General features: G+C 45.1%; 1 non-coding gene across 1 annotated transcript; it reads left to right on the top strand.

The window, feature by feature from the left end:
• The first annotated feature begins 1,100 nt into the window (after nt 1–1,100).
• LOC111751456 (U6 spliceosomal RNA) lies at nt 1,101–1,207 on the top strand. The gene has a single exon (XR_002786575.1). It is a non-coding gene; the product is annotated as a U6 spliceosomal RNA (small nuclear RNA).
• The last annotated feature ends 13,367 nt before the right edge of the window (nt 1,208–14,574 follow it).

The following is a 14,574-nucleotide window of genomic DNA, read 5'->3' as shown; positions in this document are numbered from 1 at the left end:
ACTTGGCTCTCCAGACATCCCTGAAAATTAAGGGCCAGTAATCCTGGGAAGGGGAGTATTCAGCTCGTAAGTAAGCTTGGCGACACCAAAGCCAGCCTGTCTGTACGTGGCAGTAATCTTGGGACTAGGAAGGATCAGGCAGACAGCCCTCTCTGGTCCCCTGTCACTGCATGCCGTTATGGAAAACCTCTCCACATGCTTGACTCCCACATGATAAGGCAATTATTGCCTCCACCATGGGTCTTAGGATGGTGCACTTGGGACCAGTCTTTGGGTCAGAATTGTGAAATAAAATAAGTTCATTTCTGGCAACCCTCTCAGTGTGCCCTTCACTGGAAAAGGGGTATAATAATATTAGTACCCACCTCATGGTACTGTGAGGATTAAATGAGATACTTCACGTGTAACAGTACAGCATCTGGCAGATTAAACACTAGTGATTAATCTTTTATCAGGAAATGGGACTAGGTTTTGCGAGGAGTGGTGGGGTGGTGTGTGGTGTTGTGTGCCCAGGATTACTGCATTATTCTTGGTTAGACATGGCTGGCCCAGACCTTCCTCTTTGTTTTTGTAAGAAAGGGTCAGGGAGAATGCCCTGTCTAATGGGAGAGGGGTCTTTGTGCTCCCCCTGAAGTGAATGCATCAAACCCAGAGGCACATCTATCACCAACTCACAAGCATTCGAAGGCTCTACCACTTTCCTCAGGATGGTGGCCTGGTCCAACCTGAAAACTAAGAAAGACTAGAGAGACACACAGGTGAGCCCTCGCCTTGAGATTCCAACAGGTGGAATGACATGAATGCCCTTCCTTTCTGTGGGAAGGGGAACACATTGTCAATGAAGGCCTTCTCCTTGAAATGGTCCAGGGCAACAGATAAAGATCCCTGAGGAGAGAAAAAAAAGATTAGTTTAGCACTTACCACATCCCCTCCCCCCACAGAGAGAAGCCAAGTCCTATTTTAAGCAGGAAAGGGGTGGAGGCAATTGGAGAGAGAGGCACAGTTTTCCCCAGCAACTGCGCCAAATCCCGGCTTTCTCTTCAGGCCTAATTACCACACAATCTTCACTCTGATAAATGTGTTGTAAGAATCATAGCAGTGTGCTTGCTTAGGCAGCATATACACTAAAATTAGAACAATACAGAGAAGATTAGCAGGCCCCCAGCACAAGGATGACAGGCAAGCTTGTGAAGTGTTCCAGACTCTTTATATGTAGAAATTGTTGAATCGATGGCTGTTTTTTCTATATATTTTTACCATAAAAAAGAAAAAATAGCTGTAGCCAGAATGAGAGCTTTGAAAAGTTGTAGCCAGCAAGTTGTAAGTCTGTGTTGGTTGATTCAAGGAGACTGACAGTGGCCTGGGACGAGGACCAGAGGGCCTTGTTCTCAAGGGGAGAAAGGCACCCTAAGGAAGCAGGGTCTGGGTAAATAGTGTCTGGTTATCACACTGAAGTCATGCATGTCCATTTGATTAAACCATTTTACCACTAAATACTTCTCTCATACTAAGAGATCTTTGAAAAAAATGAATAACTCAATCAACTTCAACAGAAAGGAAAGGGGAAAAAAATCACCCTAGAAGCAGTCTTTCCCAAGCCCAACCTCCAGATTTTCTGGATTCCCCATATATACTTGAACCAAACGGAGCTTATGGCATAGAGATATGTTTCTGTATTCTGCTTTTGCCTACTTAACACCAGTTACCATTTTCTGCTGGGAAGTATGTGGAACAACTTCTAAATGTAGTAATATAAAGACAAAAAACTTCAGTAATTAAAACAAAGTCCATACGGTTCCACTAAATACTGAGGTTTTAATTAAAAAATATATATACATTATTTTTATTTTTTCAAAAATTGACTATTTTTAGAGCAGTTTTAGGTTCCCAGAAAACTGAGCAGAAACTACAGAGTTTCCATATACCTCCTTCTCCCCCGTGTACACTGTTTCTCCTGTTGTCAACATCTGTTATTCCTGTGGTACATTTGTTACAATTGATGGACCAATACTGGTACGTCATTTTTAGCTAAAGTCCATAGTTTACATTAGGGTTACTGTTTCTGTCCTACAGGCCTATAGGTTTTGACAAATGCATGTCATGTGTCCATCATTACAATAAAATACAGAAGAGTTTCACTGCCCTAAAAAATGCCCTGTGCTCCAACTATTCATCCCTCCTCCCTCCTCCAGGTTTTACTTTGATAAATGATCTTTGTGAAAACTGAAATGGAAAAGTTTTAAGAAACTGTATAACATTGGGTTTTAGACTCTCAGCTGATGTCATTGTTGTTAGTTGCCGTTGAATCAATTCCAACTCATGGTGACTCCATGTGTGCAGGGCAGAACTGCCCCGTAGGGTTTTCAAGGCTGTGGCCTTTTGAAAGCCCATCACCAGGCCTGTCTTCCTACGTGCCTCTGGGTAAGTTCGAACTGCCAACTTTACAACTAATAGTTGAGTGCCATTTGTACCACCGGGGCTCCTGCAGCTGACAGATGTGTTAAATAACCCTGAGGAAAAGGTAGTGGGTATAATTGTTATTTTTTTTTATCTCTGTTCAGCCTGGGTGAATCCGATAAGACACAGCAGAGTTAATGCCAGTGGAAGTTCTAAATAAATGTCAGGAAAAGCTGCCGCATTTTTATGTAAGCTCCTGTGATTCTTTAATTACCTTGTAATTTGTGTGGAGCATCAAGATGGGTGCTGTGAACTGGCAGCCTGGGAGGAGACGTATTTGGCAAAACGCGGTTTTTGTTGCTGTTTGTTTTTGTTGTTAGTTCAAGTTGGAATGGCCCTAGATGGGGCGTGGGCTCTCCAGTTTGCCACAGGCCTCACTTATCCCTACTGTCTTAGACTCTGCCACATTTACATATTTGCGTTACCTGCCTAACCCTTGTAAGCATTTGAGTTTGCAGTCTGACTTAGAGTCACCACAAGTAGTTCTATTATAATTAGCTTCCTTAACAAGTTTGTTTTTGATAGATTTTAGTGAAAAGTAAAAAAATAAACAAATCGAAAAGCCATAATCTCCCCCTATATGTCCATCATTTTAAAAAATACGAATTTTACAGCTACTGTTTTTTTTTTTTTTTAAGTGCTAGGGACTTTCCTAGGCGCTGGAGAGAAAGCAGGGAACAAAGCAATAAAAAAAAATCCCTATCCCTGCGGAGTTTATATTCTAGTGGGAGAAGACAAACAGCAAATTATAAGGCATATATATATATATGCATATGTGTGTGTGTGTACATATATAGGAGCTCTGGCAGCACAGTGGTTAAAGTGCTCGGCTGCTAACCAAAAGGTCAGCACTTTGAACCCACCAGCAGCTCCGAGGGAGAAAGATGTGGCAGTCTGCTTCCAGAAACATGTACAGCCTTGAAAACCCTCTGGGGCAGTTCCATTCTGTCCTACAGGGCTGCTATGGGTCAGAATTGACTTGACGGCAGTGGGTTTCATTTTTTGATGTATGTATATTGTGAGTGTTACATAACACACACACGTATACACATATATATTGCATTGTAGCATATGTATAGATATGCTACAATGCAGTAAGTGCTATGGAGAAAGATAAAACAGGAAGGGGAACAGAAGTGCTAAGGGGTAAGAGCTATGTCTGCTGACCAAAATGTCAGCAGTTCGAATCCACCAGGTGCTCCTTGGAAACTCTATGCGGCAGTTCTATTCTGTCCTATAAGGTCGCTATGAGTTGGAATCGACTTGATGGCAATGGGTTTTTAAGGGGTAAGAGGCAGTTTCCCTTCAAAAGCCTTCTGGGGCAGGAGATGTTTGAGTGGGAAGATGAATGTTATGGGCCATGATGCTGAGGCAGCCCGTAAAAGTGGAGGCTGAGCTCACCCTCAAGGTCCTTCTCAACTCTGACAGTTAGTGACTCCGTAATTGTCAAGCTCCGAGTAAGTGGGTCTGCTGGTGTGTTTGTGTGCATACCCACTCACATGCTTCCTTCAAGTCAAATGAAAACGGCTGGAGGTGATTAGAGCATTCGGAGTCCCTGGGTGGTGCAAATGGTTAACATGCTCAGCTGCTAACCATAAGGCTGGTGGTTCAAGTCCATCCAGAGGTGCCTTGGAAGAAAGGCCTGGCATTCTACTTCCGAAAAATCAGCCATTAAAAACTGTGGAGCATGTTCCTACTCTGACACATATGTGGTCACCAGGAGTTGGAACTGACTCAACGGCAACTGGTTTGGTTATTGGGTAGTTAGGTGGGACTGCCAAGACAGGGCTGTGTCAAGAGGTGCAGTTGTTCACAACAGTAAAGAGCTCTGTATATTTCACTCCAAGCAATAGGAAAAGCACAGCTATCTTGCTCCTTGCCAGGGTGTTTACTCCACTTGGTAAAGTCCTCGTTTACAAGCAGATGAAAGCAGTGGCCTGGTACATACAGCAATTTCAGGGAGCCTCCAAAGTCCTTTTGCCCTTGTCATGTGCCCCCTTCCCCCATTCCATCCCTTACCCTGAGAACATCTTCCACCTCCCTGCTTCTGAGATGCGAAGTCACTATGTATTAGATGCTTCCATATAAGGTATCTTGTTTAATCTTGTGGGATTGAAGAAATGTAGAGCCATGTAGCGTCAGTCTCTTGTCTCACAGATGAGAAAATGAAGGCTCAGAGACCTTCACTAAGGTTCCCAAGACCACCAAGGCACTAGGTGTGGGGCTCTGTGTCCTGGCGCTCTGCTTTCTGCCATCGAGTCCTGTGGCAGAGGTGATGCAATCACCACACACCTGCGAAAGGAAGAACAAGCGCTGTTACGGGTTGAGTCGTACCCCCCTCCCCTGACCACCACCCCAATATGTTGAAGTCCTAACCCCTGGTTCCTGTGAATGTGGCCTTATTTGGAAATAAGGTCTTTGCAGATGTAATCAAGCTAAGATGAGGACATACTGGAGTAGGGTGGGCCTTAATCTGACATGACTGGTGTCCCTACAAGAAGAGGAGAGACACATAGAGACACAGGAAGAACAGCAGGTGAAGACAGAGGCAGAGGTTGGAGTTGGGATACCACAGGCTTAGGGAGGCCAAGGATCACTGACGACCACCAGAAACTAGGAGAAAAGCATGAACAGACTCCCCCTCAGAGCCCCCGGTAGGAACCAGTTCTGCCACCACCTTGGTTTTGGACATCTAGTCCCCAGAACTGTGAGAGACTACCTTTCTGTTGTGCAGAGTCACCCCATTTGTGGTCATTGTTAACAGCAGTCCTAGGAAACTCACACAGGTGCTTATCCAAGGTCTATGTGGCTACGGTAGTGCCTCTCCTAGGAGCAGCTTTTGATGGAAATGGGGGCCTGGGGTGGCCGATAGGAGGCTTCACACAGCAAGAAAAGCGTCCTGAGAAGTAGGGCCAGGATTAAGATAAGGCAAGTGAGGCACCTAGGGTGCAAAATTTAGGGAGGTGTCACTCTCAGGTACTGACCCCGCACTGCATGACACGGCCAATAAGAAGCTGGCATCACAAAGCCAAACTTCTTCACTCCCTTTTTCCAGGTGTAGCTCTGAGAAAAGGAATGATTTTTCTTTGTTTTTTTTCAGTGTAGAATTGATTTAGTAAAGTAGTGATTGATCCCTGCTGACTGCATTCTGGGATCTGTCTGCTTTGACCTGATAAACTGATGGAGGAGCAGTCCTCAAGGGGGGCCTGCAGAAGCAGCTTTCATGTGTGTGCTGGGGAGGGGGTGTGGAGGAAAGAAAGACAGGAGAGGGTCAGGCCAGCATGGCCTGGGGAGGGAGACTGAATCTTTTGGAGAGGCACATTCTCCTACTCCTCTGATGTTGCGGAGACTGGCAGGAACAGAGAACTCTTTGGTGCCTTCAAAGTCTTGCCACTTTGGGAGTGCTGGGGAAAGCTTCAGCAGCGCCCCCTGGAGGGCACGGGATAAAGAGGCAGTGTGGAGGGCTTTGCAGGAGGACCGTGAACAGTGAGTGGCTGGAGAGACGTGTATGAGGAGCTGACCTTGAGCATGTCTAAACTACTGCAGAGATTCCCAGGAATAAGTGAGGGAGGGGAGAGACTCCGGGTGGGGTGGGCTGGTGGGTGTGGAGTGACAGAAAATAAAAACACGACTTTTAGGTTATGATGGCCTTCTTTGTAGCCACAAGCTGGGGCTTGGGGACATCTTTGGTAATAGAAGAAATCTTGCCTATATTCCCCAGTGCAGAAAGTATATAAAAACAACCACAGGGATATTTCGTCTTTTCTTACCCTGTGACACTTTAAAGGTTTTCAAGGGCAAGAAGAGCTGATACCAACAGCCTGCTTTCAGGGTTTCTCCCCCTTCTGGCACCATGCGGCTTCTCAAAGGCGGTGAGGCATACTGAGGAAGGTGCTCCCTTGGGAAAAAACAATTAGTTCTTGAGCTAGAAGCAAAGAAGAAATATGATAATAATGTGTGCTCAGGTGGGCCCTGAGTACTGCTCAGGGAAGATAATTTCTTTAGGAGTTATTTTTATTTTTTTTTAATTCAAAGAGATGACTTTAAAGGCATCTCTTATAACAAGGGACCCTCCCTGTGTTCCAGAAAAGCACATTTCCCCAACAGAGTTTGTTGTAATTAGTTGCTGATGAGTCAACTCCAACTCATGGAGACCTCATGTACAGCAGAAGGAAACATTGTCAGGTCCTGTACCGTCTTTACAATCGTTGGTATGCTTGAGTCCGTTGTTGGAGCCACTGTGTATTTCGAGTGTCTTCTAACCTAGTGGCTCATCTTCCAGCATTGTATCAGACAATAGTCTGTTGTGATCCATACAGTTTTCATTGGCTAATGTTTGGAAGTAGATTGCCAGGCCTTGCTTCCTAATCTGTCTTAGTCCGGAAGCTCCACTGAAACCTGTCCACCATGGTGACCTTGCTGGTATGTGAAATACCGATGGCATAGCTTCCAGCATCATAGCAACACACAAGCCAGCACAGTACAACAAACTGGCAGATGGCCCAAGAGAGGTGAGAGTAATAAAATGCTTAATTCAATCCAGTGGGGAGGTGAAGTAAAGCATCCATCATATGCCCTGTGTCCAGGTTTGTGGGGGTACTAGACTAAAGTGACCACAGCTTTTGTCCTCGAGAGGCCCATAGTCTAGGTGTAGAGAGCTAGTACCCACCTGGTGAGCGAATTCAACACTTACTTTAAACTAAACGTGAAGCATTTTGGTGGCATCAGTAAGAACATTACTACCCAAGGATGCCAGGCTTGGACCATCTGCCAAAGATCTCTGGATCATTTTACAGCTGGGACATGGAGCGCCCTATCCTCTGTGGTAAAAAGGGGGCTGAAACGTGCCCTATTTATGGACCTGCCAGGCTACCCTGGGCTTTTTGTGGGGCCGTCTTCTCTCTCTATCCAGCTGATGGCACAGACAACTGTGCTTCACTTTTTGGTCACAATGAGCGCTAGGGATGTGTAACCAGCCCCTAGCTGAGGTCTGCCAGGATGAGGAAAGTCTTGGGGTGCTATAGATGCAAGCGGTTGACCTCTTTCCCTGATCCTGAAGGCCTGAGTTCCAGGGCTCAGTAGGTGATAGGCTGGGCACAGCCCTGCCATAGTGACAGGGACATCATTTACTGGGCAGAGAGGTTCTTGCTGCTGTCAGTTACAGGTGAGTCGATTCCAACTCACGGTGATTCCGTGCGTGCAGAGTAGAACTGCTCCTTAGGGTTTTCATTGCTGTGACGTTTCGGAAGCAGATTGCCAGGCCTATCTTCCAAGGCACATCTGGGTGGGTTTGAATAGCCAAACTTTTGGTTAGTAGTCAAGTGCTTAACTGTTTGTACCACCCAGAGAGCCTGGGCTGAAAGGTAACCGTAGTTTTTTCTTTTCTTTTTTGTTTTGAGGCCCTCGCCTAGTTTTAAACTTTTCGTCCTGGGCAGGATTTTGTTTTCAACTCTGCAGACTTTTGCTGAAGGAAGGCAACTAGCTCTCCCTTGTGAAACAAGCCACCACGTGCAGTCATGGGAGCAGCACCTTGGGAGCGAGCCAGCCGGGGTCCTTGTCAGTCTCTTTATTAACTTCGGCAAGATACTGATCCTCTCTAGGGGAGAGTGTTGACACATTGTGGGGTTGGCAACCAATGTCGCAAAACAATGTGTGTATTAATTATTTAAGGAGAAATGAATTTGCTCTGTAAACCTTCATCTAAAGCACAATAGAAAAGAGTAAAAAAATAAAAAAAGATACTGACCCTCTCTAAACCTTAGTATTCCCATCTGAATGGAGAACAAGCCCTTCTGGCTTCCAGCTGAAAATAGGCTGTGACCAGAAAACTAAAGATAAAGGTTGCAGGAGAATGCCGGGGCACAGGAGGAACCACGGCCTCGCCTCAGCAACCTTGGGCCTCTCTCGGAGCTTGTTGGGCTCAGCCTCCTCGTCTGTCCCAGAGCAGCGCCTTCCCACCTGGGGCAAGGGCCGGCCGGGGCTGCCACGTTTGATCAGGGGTAGGAGGCCTACTGCCTGTGGTGCATTTTAAGCAGAAAAAAAAGAAGCTGGGCTTTTTCTTTGGGCTGAGATGCTGCTCGTTGTCTCATGTTGGAGAAGAGCGGCCTCTAGTGGTTATTCTTGGAAGAGGCGCAGCGGCTTCTTTCCGCCTTGGCGAGGCCCCCGGGGGTCTGTCGTGGGGGGAAGTGAGAGGGCCAGGCCAACCCAGCGGGTGAGGCAGGGAGAGGTGGTGGGGGCGAGAGACACATGGACTCAAGCTTCAGGAAGGCTGCCTGTGCCCAGATGACCGCTCAGGCCTGCTCCTGGACACGAAATACATCCTTCTCTGTCACTCTTCTCGTGACTCCCAAGACCCAGGGCTCCACAGAGAGCGGATCACCCTTCACTCTGACTCATCTGGCCACAACAAGCTCACCTGCCTCTGTGCCCGGAGAAGGGAAGAGTGGGAAAGGCACCAAACATGGTTTGGGTATGAACAAGGGCACTTTACCCAACCCTCAGGAGGCCTTGTCTGTGCTCTGCGGTGCTGCGGTGACCAGTGGGTCAGTCCTGCCCTCTGCGTGGGGAAAGCTCAGCAGTGTGAGAGCAGGCAGTGATGGCGGGCATGCCCTGTGAGTGCGGTGGGGACTGTGGCTTTTCAGGACCTCGCCATCTTCATCAGCCCCACTGCATTCTTTGGGATGGACAATTCACATTTTTCCAATCTTCTGTAAAGTGCTACACAATTCTGGGTTAAAGTTCCCCTTTTTTCCCTCCTGGAAGTCTCTGCATGGTACAAATGGTTAACACACTTGACTGTTAATTGAAAGATTGGAGGTTCAAGTCCACCCAGAGGCACCTTGGAAGAAAGGCCTGGCAATCTACTTCCAAGCAATCAGAGATGGAAAATCCTATGGAGCCGGTTCTACTCTGACACACGTGGGGTTGCCATGCGTCAGAGTTTACTCCACTGCAACTGGAGTCCATCCTTCTAAGCAGATTGTTCTCTCTGAGCCCTTCCCACACGGGAATTTTAGAGCTGCCATTGGCCAGAGGACGTGGTACCCACAGTGCTCCTGAGGGCAGGTGCTTTGGGAAATACAGTGACAGAGGAATGCAGGGAGGGAGAGATACCCTCCCCTTTCCCAGTCATGCAGATGCACTCAGCACCTTTGTTGTTGTTTCCTGTGAATTAGAGTCTGTCTGCAGACCCACGTAACTTTACTGAATTTAATCAGACCCCAGACTATTGCATCTACAGGGTCAAACTGAGTGTTATTTGTGTGTAATTTTTGCAAAGTCAAAAATTTCCAATCAAGGAGCCCCAGTGGCACAATGGTTAAGTGCTCAACTACTTACTGAAAGGTTGGTGGTTCAAACCCACCCAGCAGCTCCATGGGAGAAAGACCTGGCGATCTGCTCCCATAAAGATTACAGCCTAGAATACCCTACGGAGCAGTTCTACTCTGTCACATGGGGTCACTGTGAGTCAGAATCAACTCGACAGAACCTAACAATGCTTTCTAGTCACAGGCAGGGTGACCACCATCCTGGTTTGCCTGGGACAGTCCTGGTTACACCTGTCATCCTGCGTAATTGTTAATGGTGCACCTTCTCACTCTGAAAAAGGTCCCCTTTATATGGTAAATTATTTACTCACCCTAATCACAGGTAGTCTATGTAAGAAAATATTTAGGCATTAGGATTAGAGGATGTGAGAGATAATATTATCAGAAATTTGAGATTAAAATCGTTATTATAATCTTGGAATAATTAGCTCCAAGCTTCCTGGCAGCTGGAACAAAACATGAAAGATTAGGAAGTTGATCCTGTCTTGTAAAAGGATCCACATTACATCTTCTGGAGAGACTTAGATTCTTTATATTTTAGGAATTTTTCGTATAAATTGTTACATAAGGGACACTGAGTAACATAAAGGACTATGTCTTAGTTATCTGGAGCTGCTATAACAGAAATAGCACAAGTAGATGGCTTCAACAAACAGAAGTTTATTCTCTCACATTTTAGGAGACTACAAGTCTGAATTCAGGGTGCCTGCCAGCTCCAGGCAAAGGCTTTCTTTCTCTGTCGGCTCTAGGGGAAGGTCCTTATCATTAATCCTCCCCTGGTCTAGGGGCTTCTCAACACAGGGACCCTGGGGCCAAAGGATGCGCTATTCTCCCAACTCATCTTGCTTGGTGGTAATGAGGTCCTTCTCCTCTCTGCTCGATTCTCTCTTTTATATCTCAAAAGAGATTGACTCAAAGTATAACCTAAACCTGTAGATTGAGTCCTGCTTCATTAACATAACTGCCTCTCATCCTGTCTCATTAACATCATAGAGGTTAGGATTTACAACACATAAGATAATTACATCAGATTACAAAATGGTGGACAACCATGCAATACTGGGAATCATGGCCTAGACAAGTTGACACACATTTTTGGGGGACACAATTCAATCCATAACAGACTATGTCTTCAGTAGTAGTTTTTGCAGAAATTCCTGTGGTCCTCAAAAATGACCGTGCTTTTCAAAATGGTACAACCATTTTGGAAAACAATATGCCACTTCCTTGAAAAAAAAAGCTAAAAATAGGAATACCATATGATCCAGCAATCCCACTCCTAGGAATATATCCTAGAGAAATAAGAGCTGTCACAGGAATTGACATATGCATACCCGTGTTCATTGCAGCATTGTTCACAATAGCAAAAAGATGGAAACAACCTAGATGCCCATTAACAGAAGAATGGATAAACAAACTATGGTATATACACACGGTGGAGTACTATGCAATGATAAAGAGCAATGATGAATCTTCGAAGCATCTCACAACATGGATGAATCTGGAGGGCGTCATGCTGAGTGAAATAAGTCAGTCACAAAAAGACAAATATTTTATAAGTCCACTACTGTAAAAACTCATGGAAAGATTTACACACAAAAAGAGACAATCGTTGATGGTTACGTGGGAGGGGAGGGGTGGGGCTGGAAAAACACTAAATAGACAATAGATAAGTGGTAACTTTGGTGAAAGGTAAGACAATACACAATACTGGGGAAGCCAGCACAAGTTGTCTAAGGCAAGGTCATCGAAGCTCCATAGACACATCCAAACTCCCTGAGGAACCAAATTACTGGGCTGAGGACAGTGGGGACCATGGTCTCGGGGAACATCTAGCTCAACTGGCATAACAGAGTTTATAAAGAAAATGTTATACATTCTTCTTTGGTGAGTAGCATCTGGGGACTTAAAAGGTTATGAGTGGACATCTAAGTTAGTACACTGGTCTCACCCTGTCTGGAGCAAGGGAGAATGAAGAAAACTAAAGATATAAGGGAAAGATTAGTCCAAAGGACTAATGGACCACATCTACCATAGCTTCCACCAGACTGAGTCCAGCACAACTAGATGGTGCCTGGCTACCACCACTGACGCTCTGACAGGGATCTCAATAGAGGGTCCCAGACAGAGCTGGAGGAAAATGTAAAACAGAATTCTATCTCGCAAAAAAAGACCAGCCTGACAGACTGGAGAAACCCCAAGAGTATGGACCATGGACACCCTTTTAGCTCAGTAATGAAGTCACTCCTGAGGTTCACCCTTCAGCCAAAGATAAGATAGGCCCATAAAACAAAAGGAGACTAAAGGGGCACACCAGCCCAGGGACAAGGACTAGAAGGCAGAAGGGGACAGGAAAGCTGGTAATAGAAAACCCAAGCTTGAGAAGGGAAGGTGTTGACTTGTTGTGGAGTTGTTAACCAATGTCATAGAACAGTATGTGTACTAATTGTTTAATGAGAAGCTAGTTTGTTCTGTAAACCTTCATCTAAAGTACAATTAAAAAAAGAGTAACCCCCCCCTCCGCCAAATGACTGCTTTTCTAATTCTCTATGAAAAATGAAGACGAAATAATACCTATTTCACAGGGATTAACTGAGATAATGCAAGCAAAATTTTGCCAAAGATCTTTCAAAAGTGGCTGCAACACTGTATCGACAGGGAACTGCCAGAAATGCAGGCTGGATTCAGAAGAGGACGTGGAACCAGGGATATCATTGCTGATGTCAGATGGATCCTGGCTGAAAACAGAGAATACCAGAAGTTACCTGTGTTTTATTGACTATGCAAAGACATTCGGCTGTGTGGATCATAACAAATTATGGATAACATTGTGAAGGATGGGAATTCCAGAGCACTTCGTTGTGCTCCTGAGGAGCTTGTACATAGATCAAGGGGCAGTTGTTTGGACAGAACAAGGGGATACTGATCGGTTTAAAGTCAGGAAAGGTGTGTGTCAGGGTTGTATCCTTTCACCATACCTATCCAGTCTGTATGCTGAGCAAATAATCCGAGAAGCTGCACTATATGAAGAAGAACGGGGCATCAGGATTGGAGGAAGACTCATTAACAGCCTTTGTTAAGCAGATGACACAACCTTGCTTGCTGAAAATGAAGAGGACTTGAAGCACTTACTAATGAAGATCAAAGACCACAGCCTTCAGTATGGATTACACCTCAACATAAAGAAAACAAAAATCCTCACTAGTGGACCAATAAGCAACATCATGACAAATGGAGAAAAGATTGAAGCTGTCAAGGATTTCATTTTACTTGGATCCACAATCCACACCCATGGAGGTAGCAGTCAAGAAATCAAAAGATGCATTGCACTTGGCAAATCTGCTGCAAAGGACCTCTTTAAAGTGTTGAAAAGCAAAGATATCACCTTGAAGACTAAGGTGCGCCTGACCCAAGCCATGGTATTTTCAATTACATCATATGCATGTGAAAGCTGGATGATAAATAAGGAAGACCAAAGGAGAATTGACACCTTTGAATTGTGGTGTTGGTGAAGAATGTTGAATATACCACAGACTGCCAAAAGAGCGAACAAATCTGTCTTAGAAGAAGTACAACCAGAATGCTCCTTAGAAACAAGGATGGCAAGACTGCATCTTACATAATTTGGACATGTTGTCAGGAGCGATCAATCCCTGGAGAAGGACATCATGCTTGGCAGAGTACAGGGTCAGCGGAAAAGAGGAAGCCCCTTAACGAGGTGGATTGACACAGTGGCTGCAACAATGAGCTCAAGCATAACAACGATTTTAAGGATGGCGCAGGACTGGGCAGTGTTTCCTTCTGTTTGTGCATACCGTTGCTGTAAGTGGGAACCTACTTGACTGCACCTAACAACAACTGAGATAATATGTGCGAAAGTGTCAGGTAAACTACAAAAAATCAAAACATTATTTTCATTCTAATCGTCTTGTCCAAATCTCTCCATTTATTGATGGGGAAACCCAGGTCTTGAGTGGGGATCTGAAATGTCTAGTGAGTGGCAAAGCTGGGGTTAAGAGTCCTGTCTACTTCCAAATGCTAATGAACCTCCAAGGATGCTCAACAAGACTTAACTGAAAACCTGTGAGGCCACCAGTGGGGGTCAGGGTCAGGGTTGGGAAATTGATGCAGAAAAAATTTAGAGCCTTGAGTCCTGGACCTGGCGGGTGTTTTAAGTCATCATCTTGGAAAGATGTCGTTAACCTAATTTTCTTTTAGCAAAATGAAAGTCTTCCTCTTAGTGTTTGCTTGAGGCACTCCCAGCTGAAAAGTTAAGAAGAGGCTGTTCCCAGTGTGGTTTCCAGGGAAGCAGTCCTTTGTGGCTAGTTTCAGCAGTGGGTTTCCTGGCATTATAGCATGGCCTTTTTTTCTTTGTAGTGGAACCCTGGTGGCACAAAAGGTCAGCAGTTCAAATCCATCAGCTGCTCCTAGGAAACCCTATAGGGCAGTTCTACCCTGTCCTATAGGGTTGGTATGAGTTGGAATTGACTCGATGGCAATGGGTTTGATTTGGTTTATTTATCCCAGATATATTGAATCAGAATTTACATTTTAATAAGATCCCCAGGTGATTCTTATGTATAATAACGTTTGAGAACCACTCCTCTACTAGACTACAAAGCCATCTCCAGGGGTCTTGAGTTGAGCTTGGATGTAAAAGAAAGCCTGTGATTTATTTTTTATTGAACTTTAGATGAAGGTTTACAGAACAAACTAGTTTCTCATCAAATAATTAGTATACACATTGTTGTATGACATTGGTTAACAACCCCACGACATGTCAACACTT

The sequence above is a fragment of the Loxodonta africana genome, chromosome 1 (assembly GCF_030014295.1).
Source record: "Loxodonta africana isolate mLoxAfr1 chromosome 1, mLoxAfr1.hap2, whole genome shotgun sequence".
NCBI classification, from domain to species: domain Eukaryota; kingdom Metazoa; phylum Chordata; class Mammalia; order Proboscidea; family Elephantidae; genus Loxodonta; species Loxodonta africana.
Note: the sequence above shows the minus strand (reverse complement) of the source record. Positions and strands in the feature narration are given on the sequence as shown.